Source organism: Polypterus senegalus, chromosome 4 (genome assembly GCF_016835505.1).
Source record: "Polypterus senegalus isolate Bchr_013 chromosome 4, ASM1683550v1, whole genome shotgun sequence".
Lineage (NCBI taxonomy): Eukaryota > Metazoa > Chordata > Cladistia > Polypteriformes > Polypteridae > Polypterus > Polypterus senegalus.
In genome coordinates this window covers 44,852,431-44,876,879 of record NC_053157.1, presented here as the reverse complement: position 1 = coordinate 44,876,879, position 24,449 = coordinate 44,852,431, and positions in this window count along the sequence as shown.

Here is a 24,449-nt window from a genome sequence, read left to right as displayed (position 1 = left end):
GTTTGAGTGTGAGCAGAGTGGACTGCTCCATACTCACACACACACACACCTTTTGTAGTGAGAACTAAGGTGTATGCAAGCACCATCTACTGGCTGTCATTGAGCATGAGCAGAACGACTGCTCCACACACAAACACACACACAGGTCTTTTGTTTGTATATGTCTAAAGAGAAAGAGTGTATTCTAACACAACAAGAATCCTCCACTTGACCCCAGAGCAACAAAAAAGCAACAACTCAACACATCAAACATCATTGATAAAAACATGGTATCGTAAAACTGTTAATCTGTAACAAGATAAATTAGATCTCTAAATAGCACATAAGCAGCCAGCCTCTCTATGTTCTGTGCTTGTCTGTCAAGTCTGTCTGTTTCCTGCTTATATGTCAACTATACAGATTTCATATTTCTATAACCTTGTGTTTATCAATAAATTGTATTATTTATTTACCCACCTCCTACAATAGAGAAAGGAAAGGTAAATAAAGTATAAGCCTTACTGAATTATTTAACTAATTATCGACATTGCCAAAGGCAAGATCGGTAATTGAATAACCAAGTTACTGTCTATCTCTCCTCCTTCCCACCTTATTATGACTGTCCCTAGGTGGGCAAGTTAAAATGCGCCTTCATTTCCTACAAAACTTCAACTGTGAGAAGTGGAGGAGGGAAGAAGAAGTTGTGAATTGTCTGTAGGAAGAAACTTTTATAAGGTATTGGTGAAAATAAAAACATTTGTTTGCAGCTGAAGCTTTGTCTGTGAAGTTGTGTCACAGGTTTTGGGGCTGTAAGACGCCACCCCCCACAGTTACAAAGGATAAAATATCCTTGATACAAAGTGTAACAGTAACCACAGTAATGAATGCAGTGAGAAATGGGTGAATCTGCTCAATTCAGCAGAATTATTTTAACTTAAGGGTGAATCACATACTCAAGGACACCAGTGGAAATTAACAGGAAGTGTATTTAGGACTGAAGGCAGGCAGCGTTTGTTTACGCAAAGAGCTGTGGAAATCTGAAACAAACTACTCAGTCATTTAGGTAAAGCAGACACCATAGCAACCTTTAAGAAGTATCTGGATGAAATATTGGGACAACAAAAAAACAAGTCTGATGGGGTTAATTGTCTGCTCTCGTTTGTCAAATTTCTTATGTTTTTATGACAATGAAGGAAACACCACAAAATGGTGGTGACTGGTGATTATGACAGAACAATGACATTACAAAAAATATTAAAAAAATAAAATTATTAAATAAAGATATAAACAATAAATATGCTAAGAAAACTATGACGGTTGTAATGCACCATTTAATTGATGCCAGAACTGGCCACAAATTAGTTCCAGTATGTGATTTTGGGCTTCCGGACCCCCAAATATGCCAAATCTGCATAAAATATACGTGTGAAAATAAAGTAATAAAATTATTATATTTATTCGCTTTAATAAAAGTAGCCTAGTTAATGTTGCACCTATCTTGTTTTTGATCTGCTAATGTGAATAAGAAAAAAGTGCACAAAAATTATAGGAACAGTTTGAAATGAAAATGAAAAGTAAAATATGCATTTGTGTTATGTGTGTAAGTACTTAATAATAATAATAATAATACATTTTATTTATATAGCGCCTTTCCCATGCTCAAGGCACTTACAGAATATAAGAAAGAAACGGCAGGGTATACTGTGTATATATAGCATTGTACAAACCAAATAAATAAATAAAGAATATTAAGACAGTAAATTCAGAGAAAGCCTAACAGACAGCATAATTGAACGTCTCGCACACACACACACACAGGTTACATGAGCATCTTGACAGAGAGGTAAACTGAGAGAAGAATAATATAGTCAGGTAGAGCTAAAAGCTTTCCTGGACAGATGAGTTTTGAGTTGTTTTTTAAAAGAATTCATGGAGTCAGCTGACCTGATTAATTTTGGTAGGTCATTCTAGAGCCTGGGCGCTATACAGCTGAAGGCCCTGTCACCCATGGAGTGTAGATTAGTGTGGGGCACAAAAAGATTGCCATAATCGGAGGACCTTAGTGGGCGGGCAGGCACATAGTGATGGAGAGGGTCACTGATGTAGTTTGGCGCGAGGTTATTTAAGGCTTTGTAGGTTATTAGTAGGACTTTATATTCGATTCTGTAAGACACAGGGAGCCAGTGAAGGCAGAGCAGGATGGGTGTGATGTGCTCGCTGCTGCTGGTTCGAGTAAGGACTCTTGCTGCCGAGTTTTAAATAACCTGGAGCTGTGATATAACATTAGAAGGGGCACCTGCCAACAGCGAGTTACAATAATCTATGCGGGATGTGATAAAAGCATGGACAAGTTTCTCAGCATTAGAAAAGGAGAGGAAGGAACGAACACGGGATATGTTACGGAGGTGAAAGTAAGAAAGTTTCTTAATGTGATTTATTTGGACGGAGTAAGAAAGGGAGGAATCAAAAATGACACCAAGATTCTTTGCAGTAGAGGCAGGTCTGATGAGATCACCACCAAGATTGACTGGGTTTACTTAGTTTAAAGATACATCCAAGGATGTACTAGGACACATCATCAGTGATGTTTCCTGATGTCATCGGATGTTTGGGTCTTGCAACATCAGACACCCTCACTCTGGTGACCCAGCCAGGGTTAGTCAGGCCCTGGATTGTGTCCCAGCAACAATAGTCCACTATTCAGACCTCTCTGCAGCCTCTATGATGGACTTTATGGCTAAACGTTTTTCAGCCCTGTGATGCCTTCCTTGCATAATGAGTGGGCACAAAAGTATCTGCACACCACCTCAATGCGCTCAAAACAAGCATTCCAGGTACTTGGACTGCTTTCATTCCTGACTTCAATGCAGTCCTCCCAAGGGACTGTCAACTCCACTATAAGCACCTACTTTGAAGAGGCAGATGTTAGCACCATGTCTGGCCCTAAAGAGGTTAGTGTAATATGCTCCGGAACCTTGAGCTCTTTGCCAAAGTCTATTCGCAATTCCCAGTCTAATGCTGAGGTGATCAGGCCGGCTGCTACTGAAGGCTGTGGCTGAGGCTACTCTCCTGCCCTGACAAAGGTGGTACCACTTATTGGCAGCAAATGATCCTTTGGGTCTAGAGATGAAGCAGCCCTCATTGAGGGCTACTGTGCAGCTACTTAGGATGTGCTCCAGTGAGCCCTATCCAGTGCAAAAAGGACATACTGGAGACTCTGTTGTGCCCCAGCTACTGTATGTAGATATCATGGGCTGGCTAGGACATCATAGTCACCTTGAACCATGAACTTGATACGGTGTGGCTCAGCTTGCCAGATGTCACCCCAAAGTAATTTCCTCTCCAGCACTTCCTCCCACCTTGTCCATGCACCCTGTTGCTGCATGCCCACCAATTTACTGGTTCACTTCTCCTCCACACCTGCACGTACTTCTGCCAGGACTAGATGGTGTCTGTTCTTACCATGAGCCTTGTCGTACCAAGGTTGTGGGATCACTCACAGACCCACCTACCCTGCTCCCAAAACACCCACCAGAATTTTATGTTTCAGCTGAGACTCCACTAGCTCCAAACTACCTTGGGTTGTCCATTTCCTGCCTATCTGTACCAAGATTCCTGTTCATACCATTCTAAAGTCCAATAGAGCAGTGCCTCTCTTGTGTGTGACACTTTAAACTCTTCTTCAAGGCTGTTTATTGGGAGCTAGAGCTTATTGCTCCTCCCATAAAGTGCTGCACAGCTTAAACTGCATGGCAGACCCTGCCACCTATGAACATAACAACTAATCTTCCTCTCCAGGCTCTCCACAGTTGACATAGTCACCTCATAAACCAGCAGAGGCCACAGGCAAGTTACCATGTTGGTATAACCAAGCCTTGAACCTGCCAGGTAAGCCATATTTGTCTACTGTGGTGAGCCAAGTCTCGAGCTTCTTGATTGTTGCCTAGGGTTGTAACTGTAATGGATGTTATTGCAGTGCCGTTCACAAAAAAGCGAAAATTGTTCACCACCTTTCCCATCATCAGCAGCATGGCCCTGGATTTTGCTAATTTGAAGCTCATTCTTGGACAGGATATGAGCTTTACCAGGCCTCAGAGGATCCACCTGCCACCAAGTACTGATGTAGTGGTGACAGTCAAGTCATCCATGAATACTCTGTTGGGGGTTGCCAAGTGCCAGACTTGGATAGTGGGCCTCTGCACTCAGTCTCAGCTGCCTTGACCACCTTGTTCATGGTAAGGGCAAAGAGAATAACTGAGTTGGAACATACAGTTATGATCCCATTCTCAAGCAGGTGCCAGTCAGTTGTCATATTCCCAGTTGTGACTTTAATTCTGCAGTTCCCATAGTAGTTCAGGATGAGGTCCTTGATCTTACTGGGTACCTGTTATTGACGTAGAATAGTACTAATTTAATATTTTAATATAACTGTGTCTGGGTGCCATAATCGATGTGGACAGCACACTCCCCCATTCCACTGCTAATACAGTCCCTGTCAGCTCCAGCATCTCATGATTTATAAAGAACTAGCTACGTTACCTGTCAAAGGCAAATAATAAAACACATTAAATCCTCAGCATTTGTCCTACCACTTTCTTCGGTATCGTAGTGTGTTTCAACCTGTTTTGGCCAGAGCTTTCTCACTCAACTGCATTATCAGAAAGCATCATTAGTGTTTTTGCCAAATATCTCCAGTGTTTGAAGGTGACTGTCAGTGATTCTCCTATGTCTTTCTTTGCCTGGCACTTCATGTCTCAGTCTTATTTGACTGAAAAACAGCAGTGAAACTGACCAGGCCAAAGCCAACCTGACCAATCCGATTGCTGCAAGGAATGGGATAAACACAAATACACATTAGCATTTTATTAAATTGATAGATACTGTAGATGTGTGAGGTAGTCCAGAGCAGCGGGATAGAAATACAATGAATACTGTATGTGTGTTGATGTAACAGTGTTTAATGTGTGAGCCAACTATGCTGCAAGGATTGCTTCATCTTTAGAAACTACAGAAGAGGCCACAGAAGATCTTACATTAAAGAGCTGCTGAGTGCTGTTCCACTAAGCACCCTATATTCTGGGGTTATTTTTATGCGTACAATTAACAGTATGTTGTATATGGTACAGTATATAATCCAATTTTGAAAAATTAATCTAAAAGAATATTATACTTTCATTTTTTACAGACATCTATATGTGTCAACAAGTTTGAATCTAAATAATTGGGACATTCTGATGAAAAAGAAGATGAATAGAATGATGAAACCTGGAAAATGTATTTTAAAAGAATTATGTATTGAAGATATCCTTAGAATCCTTAGGGAAGAAGATGGAGGTAGCTTAAATAGAAAGTACAAAAATCCCATTCCTTTGCAGAGACGACATGTTGTATTCATGAAGCTTCTTTCACTGAAAAATAATTCTGATGTTATTACATTGTGAGTGCCATTTTTAAAACCACAGTGTTAAAAGAAATGCAATTTAGGGTTATTTTATAAGAAACAAGTACAGCATACTAGTTTGATTTCACAATATATTTAATGTAATTAATTTACTATAGTTTTATTTTTTCTTAGTTGTTTTGCTTTGGATATGTAGATATTATTTTAAAAGAGATGGATTAATTATGCCTAGTAAGTGAATCCAATATCTTTAAATCAAGAATATTTATCTGAAACTGAAAAGTATATAAAACATTTTTAGATCACTTAAGAAAAAATGTACACACAAAACAGTCAGCATATTTTTCTAAAGCAAAAAAATAAATAAATTAACTGTGCAATCTCCAAAGAACTGAGATTGAATGTTACAAGAAAGTAATCTAAAAACCCAGTCTGCAAAACTAAGAAAAAAACTAAATTACAACGCAATACTCAACTTTTTGTTGAATTACACAGAATATCATATTTGATATTGTGACTGTTTACTTCATTCTAGACATGCTGGAGCTATTTAATTTCAAAAAACAATGTCAAAATAAACAGTCTTTTTTATCTTTGTCCCCTAATGCAAAACAACACTGCACACAAAGTCAGGTCAACAAATCCCAGTTAACAAAATGGTGTCCCACTGTTAGTCATAATGGTGGCCTAGAGTAATCTCTCACGTGGGATTCTGACTCCAACCCAACTAGCTTCCTCCTTCCTGACTCCCATCTACACTATCCTGTGTGTCATACAAAAAACAGTCGCTCCTTTTTATGGCTTTATGACCTTCCTGGGCTGACTTGTTCCCCTGATCCTCTGGTAGACCTTCAGAGATGTGTCATGTCCTTTGCACTACCAGTGCCCTCCTGAAGCAGAAACAAAACAGGCTTTGAGGTATCTATCATTCTCAGTCTTTTTCCTTCTTAATGGTATATTTAGGCTGCATTTTGCATCATCTAGATAAACCATTTAAAAAAGTGGTGTAAGCTTGAGCTTTAAACCTCAAGGCTGGTCGTTTATTACTTACTTGGTTTTTTGAGCAATTTGCTCTGTCTGCCTGTGCTCCAGGAGAAAAACTATGCAAATAATTGTACTTCATCCTGACTTTGTTCTACACATTGATTAGAGATATCGGTCAAATACACCAAACTTAAACAAATAAATAAATAAAGTTTGTCAGGTCTGTATTGTGTTACAGGAGATGAACTATAAAGTTCTTAAAGTAAACATTGTAATTTGTGAGAGAGTTGATATTACTGCACTGTAGTAGGCGCATACATTAAAAACAACAGTATTCCAACATAAACACACACATACAGTGTGAGCCAAAATGAAGTACCACATTTCTTAAGGTCATTGTGCGAGGTAGAGGCAGCCAAGTGGGTTGGGGTGGGGGTCCTTTGATAGGTGATCCCTTGTAGTTTTCAGTCAGCAACATGCCTTGGTCTGGTGTGCATAGTGCTTTCGCTTTCAAAACATTCTTCAAAAACAACAAATCCATCATTACTACACAACGCACCTTCCAAATGCACTTCAGCATTCTTCCTAACTGTGACATACCAAATCGGAAAAAAAATTTTCAATGGGTTTCTAAATTTAGACAGACCGGTACAACATTGAAAAGAAAATTTCCAGGCCATCCTTGGACTGTACGAACACCTGAAAACAACCAAGCTGTAAGGACATCAGTTTTGAAGTCTCCTAGACATTCGGTGCACAAACATGCTTCTGCCTTAGGTATTTCCAACACGTCTTTGAAGAGCCCTGCCCGGGGTTTGTTTCCTGCCTTGTGCCCTGTGTTGGCTGGGATTGGCTCCAGCAGACCCCTGTGACCCTGTAGTTAGGATATAGCGGGTTGGATAATGGATGGATGGATGAAATGTATTTTATCTTGTAGTGCTTTTTAGTAGAATAAATGTTTGAAATGTGGCACCTCTTTTTGGCTCACCCTGTATAATGTCCAGATATAACTATGGACCTTCCTTTATCACTCTGATACAAAGAAGGCATGATTATAGAGTTACAAAAGAAGAGTGAACAAAATACATAAAATAAAGCCTAGCTATTCCATCTGGTCTAACTGCACAGTTACGGTAGATCTTCATTTACTTTGTGAAATGACTTGTGCTCTTGAACATTCATATTCTATAATTTCTGTTAAGTATTGTTCTCTTTATATCTCTGAGCTTTTGGAGTCCATTTGTTCCCAGTAGAGGCACATTTTTCACACCACAAACTCAGTCAACAATGGCATGCAGAAGCAGCAATTTAATTCCAGTTTAGTAATATAAGTTTTTTTTTTCATTTGTGGTAAATGTAAAAAAAAACACCTATTAAAACTTAAAAAGGCATTTTGGACCAAAGTGGACATTGAAGCTAAAAATACAAGCAATTCATAAGTTAGTCCTGCATTTCAGTTTAAAGAAGAAATGAAAACCTTACAGCATCCCATTGTGTTTGTGGAAGGAGGATTTTTTTCTTAAAAATGGAGAGTAACATTACAAACAACAGAAAAGAATAATAGGTATGAATGCTTATAAACAGACCCTCGCCTGCTTATTGCAGAGCAATTTAGAAGGAGGTGAAAAACGCTTTTGCTGAAACCCACTTTTTTCTGAGAAAAGTGTAACTGAAAGTACTGAGTGTACTGTGGTGCATTCATGATGCAAGTACTATCCTGATTTATGATGGTGTTCTGACTGTGATCAATAACAAGTGCAGGATTTTTGAGAATCAATGTATTTATGCACAATTAAAAACAAAAAATGCAATGCAATAAACCCATGAAGTTCCTATTGTTCAATGTGGCACTGTGAACTGTGAGGTTGTCATAGTGCTGTGAGAATTTAGCATGTCTGTTTAGTTTGTATGTGAACTTACCTGAAGAAGGGGGTGGCACAGGTTGAGCCGTGAGTAGTATGGGGGCACATTTAGGCTTCCCGATGCTGGTGTGTCTCAGCAGGGAGGTGGTGTTGAGTAATTGCTGGCAGAGAGAGCGAAAGTGATCCATTAAAGAGTGTGAATGCGGGTTTACACATGGACTGCAGTATCAGCACGTGGTACAGCTACCATACTGGTATGGCATACTGTAATTGAAAAAGGAAAACTAAAACAGCAGGGAGTGGTTGGGGGGGCTGTATTTAATGCCTGAGAGCAACACAGTAAAGAGCAGTCGAAGTCTGAGTATGAGTTTTGTTAAGGGCCCTTATCAAGCAGTCTACTTGACTAGTCTGTTTGGAATCTGTATTATTCTTGTATCTTGCAAAACGTGATCTGCTGAACACACTGGAAAGAGCAAGAAAGAGAGATTTGGAGACCGAGTCCTGGTTTACAATGAAGAAGGTAACAAGTAGTTGGTGAGTAATCTGTGAGTCGCTTGAATGGGAAAGTGCTTTGTGACTGGGCCTCTAAATAAGCAGAGAAAAGGAGGTGTGAAACTAGTCATGGGCAAAGCATTTGTAGGAAGTCAGGATAACAAAAAGTGCTTGGTGGCTGGGTGCCCAGATGTCCTGAAGGCATGGAAGTATGGAACGAATTATGGGTGTTGCAAAGGAATACCAACTTATTTTTGACTTTTGATTCAGTAGCTCGAGTGGAAGTAGTGAGAAGGATTATTTTTTTTATAGCTTTCTTTTTAACTTTGAGATGTCATCCATCTAGACTTTTAAAATAATTTAAAATCGTCTTTATTTTGAGTGAGCCTACACTAATGTGGATTGGGTGCATTGAGAAATGCACAGACAGACATTTTGAAGCACCTAATTAAATTAATTTTTGTTTGCACTATAAAGAATTGCAATTATAGTGTCTTTGTCTCTCATTCTCCTACTGCGGCCTTAGTCATAAACTATTAGATGCCCAGGGTTTAAAATGTGTTGGGGTCCCATTGCATGGGGCATCACAATCACTAAGATATCCTAAAATCCAAATTTAAAATGTACAAAAACAAGTCCCACACTTGTTCAAATCTCTTGAAACTGTAAGGCAGCACCAGTAGCTGCTACATCACACAGTGAACTCTACTTTACGCAACATCGAGCTGCAGTTTCATGCCCAGTAACTCCAAAGAAGAACTCTTTTGAGACAAACACTGAGTAGTTAATTCTGAAAGTGATATAGAAAACATCAGGTAGATATTACTGCAGTGACTACAGCTAAGGGAGAGACATGGGATGGGGAGTTCAATTACTTTAACAGGCGAGAAGGTTGCAGTTGTGCATTCCTATGAATTCCTGGGTATCCATCTATACTGTAAATTGGATTTGGAGGATAAGAAGGGCCTGCTGTACAAAAAGGGCAGAGCAGACTGATCCTTCTGAGGGGATTCAGGTTGAATAATAGGTGTAGAAAGCTGCCAGGGATATTTACTCCACCCATAGTTCCTATTGTAATGTTATGGTCTGCGAGGGAGTAACAAATGCTCAGAGAATGCCAGACACCTGAATAAACTGATCAGGAAGACCAGCTGCATTACAGAATTGACCCTTGACTCACTGAAGTTAGTGGCAGCAGAGAGGCTAGTGATAAAATTACAATCCATCATGACTAATGTAGTCGACACTCTCCATGGCACGTTATGTTGGAACACCTTTAGCTAGTAGTTTATTCCATCATGGAGTGCTAACAGTCACTGCTGGAAAACTTTTTTTCCAATAGATATTAGCTTGTAAAATGGCTCCTTCTATCAAGCTCACCTTCAACCTTGCCAGTTATAACACTGTTAAAAGAACAATATTTCTTTAGGGTCACTATCAATTAAGTATACAATGAACAAGGTGCATGTACAGTTCTGGGAACTGCACTAATACACTATTTTGCGCATTACATATACAGTGTTGTACTGCGACTTGTGTATTGCTTCTGAAGCAAACGAGTTTCCCCTTAACAATCAATAAACTATCTTTCTATCTGTCCATGCAAGATGTAAATGTTTCCTTTTATATCTCTATTTTGCTTTAACAGACTGATTTAGCCTCTAAACCAGTAATTCTTAACCTTTTTTGAGTCACGGACCTCTTTAAGAATCTGATGAAAGCTATGGACCCCCTTTCCCAGAAATATTCACATAAACACAACTTTGCATGCAATGAGTATAATGTATTTTATTTATCTAGATTTGATTGTCTCATACATATATGAAGTATCATTAAACTTTAAAGTAAAAAATCTAAAAAAAAACACTCCTTTTTATGCTAAAAGTAATGGCCACTCATTATAATTATGAAATACAATCCTCTTGTGCATATTAAAACAGATCTACACTACTACGTTTTCTACTATCATTACTACTACTACTACTACTACTACATCTACTCTAAATCAACAGTACCGGCCTGTTAAGTGAATATAAATGTTAATTTTTATCTGACCCTCACGGACCCCCTGAAACCCATCCATGGACCTCAGCTTAAGAACCCCTGCTTTAAACAGAAAAAGTAGTTTTTATGCCTGTCTTTACATAGGGCTTACATCCAGGTTGCACACATAATGATATTTAGAGTCAGGGGATGTTGAACTGTCACAATCTATCTGCTTGAAAAAATCTTTAAGGCTGCTAGATTACTTATTTTATTTTGAGTGACAGAGGTTAAGTAACTTAGACTCTAGAGGAAATCATAATCAAAATATTAAAGCAGAGGTCAAAACCAGTACATTCCACAGAACTGATAGTTATTAGAGGTTCAACCAAAACTTACTTCATCCTAATGTGTATATTCCTGTGAAGGGAAACCTAATACTTTTTAAGGCAAACATATATGGAGCAAAACCTGACTTCTAAGTTCCAAAGCAAAGTCCAAAGTTCAAAGACGCTCCATTCTTCCATTCTCCACACTAAGAAATGAATGTTTTCCCCCAAGCTGAGTCATTTAGTGCTCAAACCAGCATACTGGGCTAAACACACCTGAACATCTGTGTGTCCTGTATCCATCCATTTCACTTTAGATAGATAGATAGATAGATAGATAGATAGATAGATAGATAGATAGATAGATAGATAGATAGATAGATAGATAGATAGATAGATAGATAGATAGATAGATTTTTTTAGAAAGAGAAATATGTAACTCCTAAATAATAACATCTGTCCTTCTTTTCCTGATGAAACATGCAAGTTTGTATGATGGTAGTGCCTGTTATGTCTTGGTTGCCATCACATCATTGTGAACCCCTGTGCTATGGTCATCGCCTGACAAAATCCAGCACTATAGATTTACACACTAGGCAGCATGAGAGTCTCGCCACCACTAGCTGCTTAGGAAAATCTATTGGCCATGAATTGCTCAAACTGAAACAGAAACACCTCAAGTTTAGAATTAAATGACTGAGTTGAAAAAGGACAAGCCACAATAACACAAACAGAAAATGCAAACTATACACAGTGCACAAGTCAAACTGCACAATGCAATCTGACAGCATTGCTAACTGCCATGAGGATAGCTGTGTGCTGGTTAGCATGAAGACACCAAATAAACTAACAACAATTTTCTACATATATCCCTGTTTTTCACAAACAAAAATTCTGGGGTTCTTTGAAGCAGGAGTATCATACTGCTGGCTTACTTTACATGAAGTAGAAGGAGCACAGATAGTCTTGCTTGGTGACTTTTTCAAATTTAGCAGAGTCCTCCTCTCTAAGGATCAGCATAATGACTTGTGGATGATGCATTTCTGATATTGATCTCCTTTCTTTTATTTTGAAATTTCCTGTGGCCAGTTTTATTAGAGCTAAAGGTACTAAAGTCCCTCTTCACTGAAGTGCGCTACATGGCTTTAACTGGGATAAGCTCGAACTGGAAGTACATACATGTGAAGAAAAAAAAAAAACTGGTGGTCCTCATTTTAATACAGGAGATAACCTTTAAGCCCATTGCTACACTGCAAAGATCTGGTCAGTTATGCGTTTGCACTCTGAAGGGAACTCATTCAATTTTGTATCTTTTTGATTCCTCATACATAAAAACACAATTTCACTGTATTTGAGAACACTGCGGGGCCAAATGGTCCAGCCCTTCAGCCAGAAACTGGCTTGCAATACCTAACACAAAGACAGTTTCAAATAATTTGAGGAAAACTGCTCAAAAATACAAGCTAAAGATTGTTATAAACATTTTCATAATAAATTAAACTACAGAGGGATGTGTTTGACTTATTTTGCACAATATCTAGTGATTCTCTGCCCTACTGGTCCTTAATGCAGAAATGCAATAGTCTGTAACACAAACTCGGTTCTACATCCCTATGCCGAATGCTGAAAACAACTAACCAGTCGAGACAAGAGAGACTGCCTTTGGCTAGTCAAGCCACTCTGTGTTACACCAGGATGAATCTTTATGTTAAACTGTAAAACACTGTTAGTTTGTCTTCTAAATTTCCCTAATGTTTCACATCCTCAAAAACAAACCAAATATTCCATAAGTATTAAAAGCCATGGGTTTTATGTCATCATTTCTAATTATGCTGTTTATTTCAAATTAATTTAACTTGTTCTTTTACTTATATTTTCCATTTCAACTGTCACATTTTCTAACAATATTAACTTCAAGGCTAATTACAGTTACTTCTAAGTCCTTCTCTGCCATTTGCATTTTATTTTGGAATTTTAATTTACCCCAATTACTTACCTTTGTCTTGTTCACATTTTACAGGGTGAGTCAAAATTATGTTAACATTTGAATGGCGGAAGCAATTTATTCACAAAACATACATCATATGTGATGATTTACATGAATGTCTCAACCTGTTTGACAATCATGTTCAATACATGTACTATATGTGGCACATAAATTGTCCATAAAAATTGTATATAAGTATATACATAGAAGTACCATTAGTGTTAACATAATTTTGACTCACCCTGTATTTTGTGTTTTTATTTTCTCTACGTGTTATGATGTGGAGTTTTCACAATGGAAAGATGGGTGTGTGGCCTCCAAAAACAGACAAGGAATCAGACCAGAGCCTTCAACTGGTGTGCCCAGCAGAGGCTGACCTGAACACAGCCAGGCTGTTGGCTTCAAGCTGGCATGTGTCTTAATTTTAAGACCCTGTAAGAGACTCGTGCTCAAGTAACCAAAAAGAATTAATTAGGAAACTAATTCTGGTTTTGCCTTTTGTTTTTTTCCTTTTGTTTTGATGATATGATGATTTGCTGTGTGAAAGAGCCTTGCAATGACTCTGAAATAATTTCATGGGCGGCCTAAGATTTTATCACAGCAGTGCTACATAGTGTATGTGTGTGTGTGTGTGTGTGTGTGTGTGTGTATGCGTGTGCGTGTGTGTGTATATGTGTGAACATATATATATATATTTAGAAAGTGCAGACTTTGGCTACTGGTCCAGAAGTCAGTTTTTAGGATTTTTTACCTGCTGTATCAGTTTCTTTTCCTTACTTCTGTTTAACTACTGACAAATCTATTTTCACTCTCATCATAAGTCTTGACAATGACTTTCCAAAACTTAAACTACATACCCCCACAGTTTCCTTGTCTATGCTTTAACATCTCAGTCTCTTTCTCACAGTTATTGGGACTCCATCTACTCTGCAGCAAACAAAACAAACAAAATGAATGCAGAGCTGTTTTCATTGAAAGCTAATATCTCCCTTAAATATTAAACCGATTTCCTCAGAAAAGCCAGGTGGTGGCCTTCTAGTGTCTTCCTGACGAAAAACATCATTAATTAAAGCTTAATTTTACTTTCCCTCCTATTTTATTCTAACATTCTTCTTTTTTCACTGTTAATTCCTGTTTGTTAGACTGATCCTTCTATAGAAGCCTTATTTCAGAATCCATTGACAGCCTCTTACTGCTGACTGTCTAAAGCACACAAACCTTTTGACCACAGAATCCAGAACAGCTTTCACAACTAGGCTTATCTGGTCTGTCTGGACATTTTAATATCACACAACTTACTTCCTGCCTATCCATAAACTTTACTTGATATATTTATTGTACAATGTATTTGGCAATCTACGTAGGTTAAACAGGCAGATGCCGGTCAGGAACATTTTTCAGGAAACACATCGATACTGTCAAGATTAAAACCCAGCCCCCCAAAACTATCTATTTAATATAAGCTGTAAATGTTGTTGAACAATATTTAACGTACAGTTCATCCATCCATCCATTGTCCAACCCGCTATACCCTAACTGCAGGGTCACGGGGGTCTGCTGGAGCCAATCCCAGCCAACACAGGGCACAAGACAGGAAACAAACCCCGCACACCACCACACCCACACACCAAGCACACACCAGTGACAACTGAGGATCGCCAAAGTACCTAACCTGCATGTCTTTGGACTGTGGGAGGAAACCCACGCAGACACGGAAGCGAACCCGGGTCTCCTAACTGCGAGGCAGCAGCGATAACTACTGCACCACCGTACAGCCCTGTAAAGTTCATGTTGTAGATAACTGATTTATAATGGGTTACATAACTTTATAAATATATAGGTTAAGTTTAAATATCTAAATTTAAAAACTTGATGTATATGGTAAATTTACATGTTACAATTTGTTTGTTATTGTTAAGTGACTTTAAGATAATATGTACTGTATGTAAAGTAATGTGTCTCGCGAGAACGCACTTAGGAGTTATCAGGAGAGCATGAGGAAGACCTGCCCCATGGACCGCAGGTGAGTGGATGTCTCTCGAGAGGCTCTGCCATGTTGCATTAAAGGTTTCAAACTGAAATGTCTGAAGCTAAAACAGACAAAGTGATTTAAGGTCCTCTTTTCATGACAAGCAGCCGAGATATTTTATTTGTAAAACGTCTTTTGTTTCAAGTTTGGACTAAATGTTCTGTATTTCATCGTATGTGTATAGGAGAAAGTAGGGTAAAATGACACCTTTTATTGGCTAACTAAATATATTACAAATGCAAGCTTTCGAGGCAGCTAAGGCCCCTTCATCAGGCAAGGTGTAACCATCGTATCGTATGTGTATGCAAGTTCCTGTGTATTCGCTAATGTGTTTTGTATTGATTACTCACCATGTAGTTGTCACGGCGTGGAGGCGTGATGGAGTGAGTAAGAGGAGCCCAAGCAATAAATGCCCGTTTAAAAGAACCGATCTGTGTCTGTGTTGTTGTGAAGAGAGCTACATAAGCTGATATTGCAAAAATCAACACTACTGTTGAGAATCCTTTAAAATGCAGTATAACCGACGCTATAAATCAATAAAGGAAAATGTAAACAAAAAATATAAATAAAAAATAATAATATATGAAGTACAAATCTCATTCAAGTCCCTTAAACATTCTAGTGATCTGTTGTCATTAATGTAGCAAAAGGAAAGTAGGAATAAGTCGTGTATATCACGGACACTAAATGGCTATTGAGACAACCTTTTAAGCCCCACCCTGATGTGACAACCCTAAAGGCCACGCCCCTAGCAACCAGGACCTGCACCATGTGACTGAAACCGTAAAATGGACACCGTATAGACAAAGCAGCATCTGAAAAATGTTGAAACAAAAGTCAGTTGCAAAACAAAGATTCCAACAAAAATAAAATAAAAAACCACAGAAATAAATTCCCAGAACACAACAACTAAATGATTTTTATAGCCTCAGAAAAGACCCCAAAAATCAGAAGAAACTCTATAATAATTTCAAGACTGCTAATTATGATTATGATTATATTTTTAATTTTTGATTCTTTACTGGTGGTCCTAGCACTCTAAGAGCTATTTTCAGAAGGTTAAAAATGACAAATATTAAACATAAATTTGTGGAGTATCACTTCCGACTATTTCAAGGTCAGTGATTATGAATATGATGTTATTTGAGATCTTTTACGAGGGATCTAGCACCTTTTTAGACATCTGTAAGAGGGGGAAATATTTTTATTACACTCAAAAATATTTAGACTTTAAATGTTTAAATTGAAGCGCACATCTTAATATTTCAGATATCTGACACAACTATTCTTGTATATTACATACTTCAACATGATGAAGTAAATCATTTCATTTGTTATGAACACCTCCAATTAGCTAATTCATACTTTATAATTTTTGGTGTGGGACTGAGTTAAAGGTTTTTTGAAAGGTGCAAGTTATTTTGGAATTCTTAGTGTTGAGTCAGACCCATTTAATAACATGGGCATGACAGTTTGTTGGTCCTAACTGCCCTCCTTTGCTTAAGCTTCATACCCAGGATTAGCTTACCAAAGAAGAAGGAGGAAAAATGAGAGATCAAGCGAGAGAGAGAGAGATATGAGTACTCAGTGTTTCAGAATGTAGGGTTTTGCTAGATGACAGTGCCTGGGATTTCAGTCGTAGAGAAATTCTCTGAATTAGAGAGATAGGTGTCATATTCTTTCTGTTTTAAAATTGCATGTTTCACTTCAAGGCATTTCCCTTCAAACAATCCATGACAAATAGATGAGTGAATGTATATCACTATACACCATGAATATTAAAAAACATGATTGCGAAAGTCATGGAATATATATATATATATATATATATATATATATATATATATATATATATATATATATATATATATATATATATATATATATATATATATATACTGTTACAGAGAACCCAGTACAAGGCAGCCTACTATTTTAATAACTGAAGTCTTCTGGGAGGCAAAGCGCTCTTGGTCGGCTCAAGGACTGGACCAATAAGCAGTTTGTGCCATCTTCCAAATATCACCCGAATAAAGTCATCACATTTAACTTGATTACATTACTTTGCAGCTGCATTTTCTTTTGGCCTTGATTCCCTCCCTCTTTCCTCCTCTGTTTCTATAAATGCCATTTGATTATGAGAAAATAAACAGGAAGGGAGGCAGTATAGGTCCCTGCTTGTTTACCTGCTGCAGCTCTCCCAGCCGGTGAACAAATGTCATGCAAATGGCGCTCCAGCAATCATCTGCCAATCACAGTGGCTGGCATTCATGATGATTTGCTAAATCATTTAAAGAGGCATGCTTTACTAAATGAAAAATAGCAGTGGCTTGGGCCTGTGTTTAAACATGGGGCTGAGTTATTATCCCAGTGGCCCCCGAGTGAAATGAAGACATCTTCCAATTAAAGCTGCAGATGAACCAAGGACAAGGCCTCTTTTTTCATAAAGACAGACAGATTATGACTGGGAAATAACAGCGACAGAGGCTTTCATTACAACCTGATTATGGTGATCTAATTCCCCAGAGCTGCGTCGAGGTTCAACTTCACATTTGAAGGTTTTTTAATATCATTTCTCTGGGGTGAATTGCTGAAGATTTATTAAACTTTATGAAGGGCTTACAGATCCAATTTAACAGGACATACCGTAGGGCAAAAGTGACAGGTGATAAAATACATTCCAAAATTAAATGAAATTTAAAAAAAAAGTTTACTAGAACTTTAAATAAATTAGTTTTGTACGGCAAACTCGATATGTTAAACCTATTGTTTATTTAATGACACTGAGGTCTACAGTATATTCTAGTTGTTTTTTTTTTTTAGACTAAAGGTATAATTTTTTTCTTATAATACCAAAAAGTAGCTGGAAATATTTTACTTGCTCCAAGACACAGTGGGACTGTCAAAATGATTACGCTATTTAACATTCATCCATATTTTGAACTTGCTTATTCAGAATAAGGGGAGGCTGCAGTGCATTCTCACAGTAAAGGGCAAAAGACAAGACCCAGTCCTAGGCAGAGCATTAGTCGATCGCAGGGCACATTCATGTCAGATTTGTCAGTTGTTTAACGTAATCTTTGAAAAGACGGAGGAAACCAGTGCAAACTCTGGGAAAACATGCAAACTCTGCACAGAAAGCGATTTAATCAAAATCTAATACACTGTGAGCCTAAAACACTTGCTGCTCTGTCACTGCACTACCCGTAGATTAACGCTAACAAAAACAGATTGTAATTTAACACAGTACATTTAAAATCAGTTTTATCATTAGTTAAAGCACCATTAGACAAATGTCTTGATTGATTTATGAAAAAACATTTTTATTGTTATCCATTACAACAAACAAGGACAAATAGTATAGGAAAGCTGCTGTTGTACTGAAAAAGAGCTTAGGATACTACGTTTTGTCTTAGTCTAGTAGCAGGTATAATTATATAGTAGTAGTGGTAGTACTGCTGTTCTGTCCTCTGTTGCTTTTGATGCTTGCAGCTTCTAGTCATTCTTATATGTTTTGTAAGTCTCCTACAAAAAGGCATCTGCTAAATAAAAAAAATTAATAGTAGAAATGGTCTTCCTTAGAAATTGGTATGAGTCAAAAATGAGTTGCTTCTGAACATTGGGGAATACAGCACAGTATTTCATATTTAATAAGTAACGTGAGTTTTTCAAAAAGTTTAAAATTATTTGCTTTAACAAGATTAATATTGTTTCAAATCAAATTTGCATTTGAATTTAAGGTAGAAATTGAACATAAGGGAATAACATCACCTACTTAATAGATAAAGGAGAGAGAAAAGAAGCCTTTCTGAAGCTGAGTGCAGTAATGCCAAGATTTAATCTGCCATGAACAACTGAAAGAAATTATTGTTAATAAACGGCAATTGTGAAAGCAATACTTTTTAATTATGTTCAGGTTGTGGATTCTTACATCTACCTTAGGTGCTATTCAAAGCACAGAAAGTGTCCACAGCAGATCCCAAAACATGGAGGACTGAAGGCTAGCCTTTGGTTTTTCATCCATTGTCTTTACCATTATTAATAAAATATTTGCTCATGATGGTTCCATTAAAGCAACAGGAGTTTACGAGTTTTAGATGATTAAACCATCATTAAAGTTTGTTAAAGAACTAATTTTTTGTAATATTTTTAATGCTTTTCTAGTCATAGTGAAGTCACACTATTTGTTTAATTTGACAAAATCTTGAATAGTACCTATAGAATAGGCAACAAATGAATTTTTATTTCTTTTTACTATTTGTAGAATTTACAACATTTCTAAGTATTTAAATGTATTTAACAGTTACAGCACACACCAATGAAATGCAAAAAAGAGTATATTAACAAGACCCATAACAAGTCTTAAGCATTATTTTAAAAATATAACAATACATTCTCAAATACTATAAATGAGGTTGACATCAAGACATAAACAGAAGCAAATAAATCCTTGTGATTCAAATTTTTCTCAAAAGTTACTTGATGATGCTCACAGAATGACAAAATTGTCAGTCTTGATTATCTATTTCAATTAAATTCTAAAACCATCTCTATATCTTTTGAATTTGTTGCTTTATTTGATGTTACTTATCTGTTGTGCACACTAAGGACCTCATTGTTTATTTGTTCAGCAATCATGCAAAAATGGCTCAGCTGCTTTTTACTAAATTTTTTACGGATGCTTCCATTAGCCCAAATTAATCTATCGTCTATATTGCGTTTCAAAAATTTCATTGTGGAGTGGGGGGCTGTAATGGTGGGGCCAATCCAAAAATGCTCATTATTCCTAAGTGGCTGAGTCAATCCTAGTGAAACTTTGTGTCTTTCTTATGTAATATATTACCGTGGTTGTCCATTTGTCTGTTCAGGATTTTAAATCACCTGTAGCTCACAAATCGTTTGACCTATTGACCTGAAATTTGGTACACATATACTACATGACGTCTACTGTCCGATTTCGGGGTGATAATTTTTATTACTCTTTTTATTTTGATTTATTTTGCTGTAGAGTCAACTCTCGGTAGCATGCAGCAGAGCGGTCGTGCGACGCATGCATACGGGCGCTGTTCTCATCCCTACCACCTACGTCATCACTTCCTCTACCTCTTCAAATTTTAAATCATTCTTGAGGCAGATTGAACACTTTAGTGCCAGCTTAAGTGAAAAATTAAGAAAAACATTGTTGTGATGTGGAATTTTGCATATAACTTGATAAATGTTTTGTATGTCTTTATTTATAATTTAGGCAAACCAATGTAATTTAGAGGTATTCATGTTTGCCTTCCCCCATCCCCCTTTTTACGACTGTCTCTTTGTAATTTTCTGACAGGATTTGGGGGGATGTGTCTTAAACCAGTTTTCCACCATACAAAGCCAGGTTAGCTTAACATATGGTCTTGGGGGGTTGAGGTGTTAAAATGTACTATTTCTCCCATTGATCTGAGACATGGCTGTTTGGAATTGGCTTGTCTCAGAGGCCTTTAAGTACCATGATATCCTATTGGTTCTAGGAATTGGAGAGAACATCTATAAATGTACTTGCTCAACCACATTCTCTCTCTCTGACCCACATATGATGAAGAAGCATCTCTCTTGCTAACCTGTGATGATGAAGACAACACATTGAAGAGCACAGCTCAGCAGCCATATTGAACAGACATGTGGCTGAAAGCTGAGCACCAACGATGCCTTAACTAGAGACATTTTAAGTAACTGCAAGTCTGTGTGCCACCTGAATTACACACCACCATTTTATCAGGTTGTATGGTTGCCAATATTCAAATGTACTTTGCATTTTGTTATTATTTATGAATATTATCAGTAATACATTATTTTATGTGTAACTTAACTCCTGCTTGTCTTTTTACTACATCTAATTGCCTGAGGTTATAGATATAAAAGGGAAGGTGGGGATAAGTTATATACAGTGGTAAGTCTGTGAGATTAGGCATTCTAAGGCTACATATTAATAATACAATAGGGGAAAGTAAAGCAATATATATTACTCTACCAAGATAAAACAAACATACTAAGTAATTTCAACACAAAAACTGACTTAATCTATTTTAACGCGAAAAGATGCCGATGAAAGAAGAGAAGAAGCGGGCCGCTAGGGTGGAGTAAAGAAAAGCTGCTCAGGAAGCAGCAAGCACATCAACCTCTGAGAAAATGAATGGTAAATATACAGAGAAAGAGGATGAAAACTATAAGTCAAGTGTATTCACTACACATTATTCTGCAGTGTACCGTTACTGGTGTATAACAAATCTGATCCAGAATAGAAGGCATTTCAAAAATTTCATTAAGAAGGGTGGTTAGGATGGAGTGGAGGACAAAAAGTGCATCACTCCAGAACAGCTACATGCATATATGTTCATACAACCTATAATATAGACTTTAAGGCCTTTAAAAATTTCCAATGAGAAATGTGATCTTAATGGAGCTAAGTTAGTTGCTGCAAAACCAACACCGCATTATCACTCAGAATCATTTCAGCCAATAGTAAAGAATTTGGCATTTTAGCAAGGTTTGACGTTACTTTCAGTAAAGTCATACACAAAAAGAACAAATTCTCAACATTTTAGACCACGCAGATTGATAATTATAAGGTAGGTAATGTAGATGATAGATGGGACACTTTAGTCATCAATAATAGATACGGTCCACTTATAAAAGATTGACAAGTACTTACATTTTTACTTTAATCCATTATACAATTTATACCCATTATATAATTTAGTCAGGCAACACCAGGTACTTCAGGTAGTTGATTATAAATGTACAGAACCAAAAGTTGTTCATTTCAAAATAGGAAATTTTTTAAGAGAGACATAATTAAACTCTGTTTTTAAATTTTTAGTACATTAAGAGCTATTAACTTTTATATTCTCTTAGCATTATTGTTTTTCAGGTTCATCAAGAAGTCCACTTTTTTCTCATTAATGGGGCATAGCTATCAATTTTCAGAATCCTGTTTGTTTTGGATGCAATTCTTAAACCAACCCTGAATGAAATTTTGCTTATCTTTTGGCACATACACCCTGTGGCAGATGGCAGTGTCCCATGTCCCGCCGGGATGCCCCTTCACTGTATATTCAGGGGGAGCAGCCCTGGACAGTGCAATACCTCGACCCTGGATGCTGGATGGCCTCCCCCCTGGGTTGGAATGGTACCTCAGTCTCCTGGAAGGTTCCATGGGAGATGGAGTTCTCCAAAGCCCTGTTGGGATCTGGGGTGGCCGCCGGGGGTGCTGCATGGGATCCTGAGCCCATCTGGATGAATCTTCAGCCCCACCCAAGAGTGCAACCAGGAACAGTTGATCAAGCACCTGGAGCACTTCCGGGTGGGCCATAAAAGGAGACAACAACCACCACTTAGCAGCCAGAGTCGGGTGGAAGGTGAACAAAGCTTGGAGGAGTGGTGGTGGTAGAAGAGAGGAGTGTGTGCTGATTTACTTTTATGGGTTGTTTGGGACTGTGTTGTGCCTGTGGGGATAACAGGGAAGACGTGCCCCAAAGATGAAGAGAAATAAAAAGTTTATTTACTTTATACGTGCCTTTTGTGTCCATCTGTGTCAGGTCATGCGCCTATATAGCGCCTTGTTACAACCCTCACATCCACATTTACTCATACAGCTTGTAGTGAGGTGACAGGGCAGAGCAGAAACTGCAGAGAACATGGGGTGCTACAGGTCATGAACTGAGGCATTTAAGATCTGATCAGTTTAAATCATACCATTTACTGACAAGGGCTATGTATGATACTTTGCCAGTGCAGCATGTGACACTCAGGAGTACAGTGTAATTTATACTGTATGTATTAAATAAGGCACCAGCATAAGTTAGCCAAAATAGTGATCAGGGAGGATGAAAATAATGAACCTCCAATTTGGTAAGCAGTGCACACTGCTAGTTACCCTGGTCACAGGCTAAGGAGCCATCATGAAGCCTTGTCCTTAAGGCACATAACCTTGTCAAGGGATTCCAGGACACCAAGAGTCTTAAGTTAGACTTTTGGCCTCATGGTTTGTGGTCCCAACTTAGACCTGCCCCATACCCAGGTGCAATCACATGAAGGAAACGAAGTGACCACAAAGGTGAAAAAGAACATATTCATACTCTGAATATTGTAATCTTGCCACTCTACTGGTGGGAGGAAGAAAATCCAAAAGTGTGGTAATCAAGATACAGCAGGTGGAATAAAGGACTACTAGTTTAGTACTATGGTGGGCAATACATCAGTTATGCGACTAGATAGGGAAATAACCTGGGTGGGAGGCTCAGAGGGGCTGCAGGTTTGTTTTTCACTTGCTTTGAATGCTGTGTTATTTTCACATTGTGTAATCCTCTCTTTGATTTATTTGGTCTCAGTTTCATACATGATGAGATACTAAAAGTTGTCCTTATACTGTATCTTACACAATATGTATTAGTCCGAGAGCACCAAAAATCCTACTCCCAGCATTTGGTTTTTGGTATTCATTAATGATCATTTTGTCATTGCTTACATGCATGCATTTTCACTTGTACCTATATTGATTAATTTATATTGAAATTTACATTTATTCACTTAGCAGACACTTTTATCCAAAGCAACTTACAAAAGAGGTCAACATAATCAAGTAAACATCAGGCTGTGAAAGTGTTCTGAACATTGATTCAGAGCATCAGTGTCAGGGATTGCTGGAAATCTGAATTTTATTATAGTCTTCAGATGTCATACAATTTATAAACATGCAGCTTATCTTCTTCAATGTGTTTTTGCACTCTCATTTGATCTTTGTGTTTTCTGTGTAGTGATGGGATTTGCATCACTGTGAGTGACCTTATTGTGGTATGCATATTTAAGCTGGCATTGTCGCAGCTGTGATGTCCTACTTCTGGGATTCTTCACGTAAAAGACCAACTCATTTCTATCAATTTCTTCATAATGTCTCTTTTTGATATTCAACTTCTGGCTTTGTTTTCTGACCTTGACTTTGACTAACATTTTTTGGGGGTTTGACATATTTTCAGTATTTCAATGTTTCTGGCATAGTTGCCACCATTTTGTGTTTTTTCCTAGCAGCTGTACTGTGTAGTGTTGCTACCTCATGACCACCTGTAGCTGTGACACATGACACCATGGCCAGGATGGTATTGAAGATGATGATGCTCTGTGTATTTCATCCAAGTTACGGATTCACAAAAACAAATCTATTTTGCTATACTTAGTGATTTAAATATTGGACATTAGGACTTTTGGCTTTTCCTTTTGTTTCAATATTTTTGTTTTGTTTGTTCACACTGTGTGTTCACATCAGTGTGTTTGTTCACACTGATTAATTGGCACTGTCACACACATGAGACTAGGAAGACTTTGTATGGACCAAGCAAAGGTAATTCCACGGCAGGCCAGGGGGTGG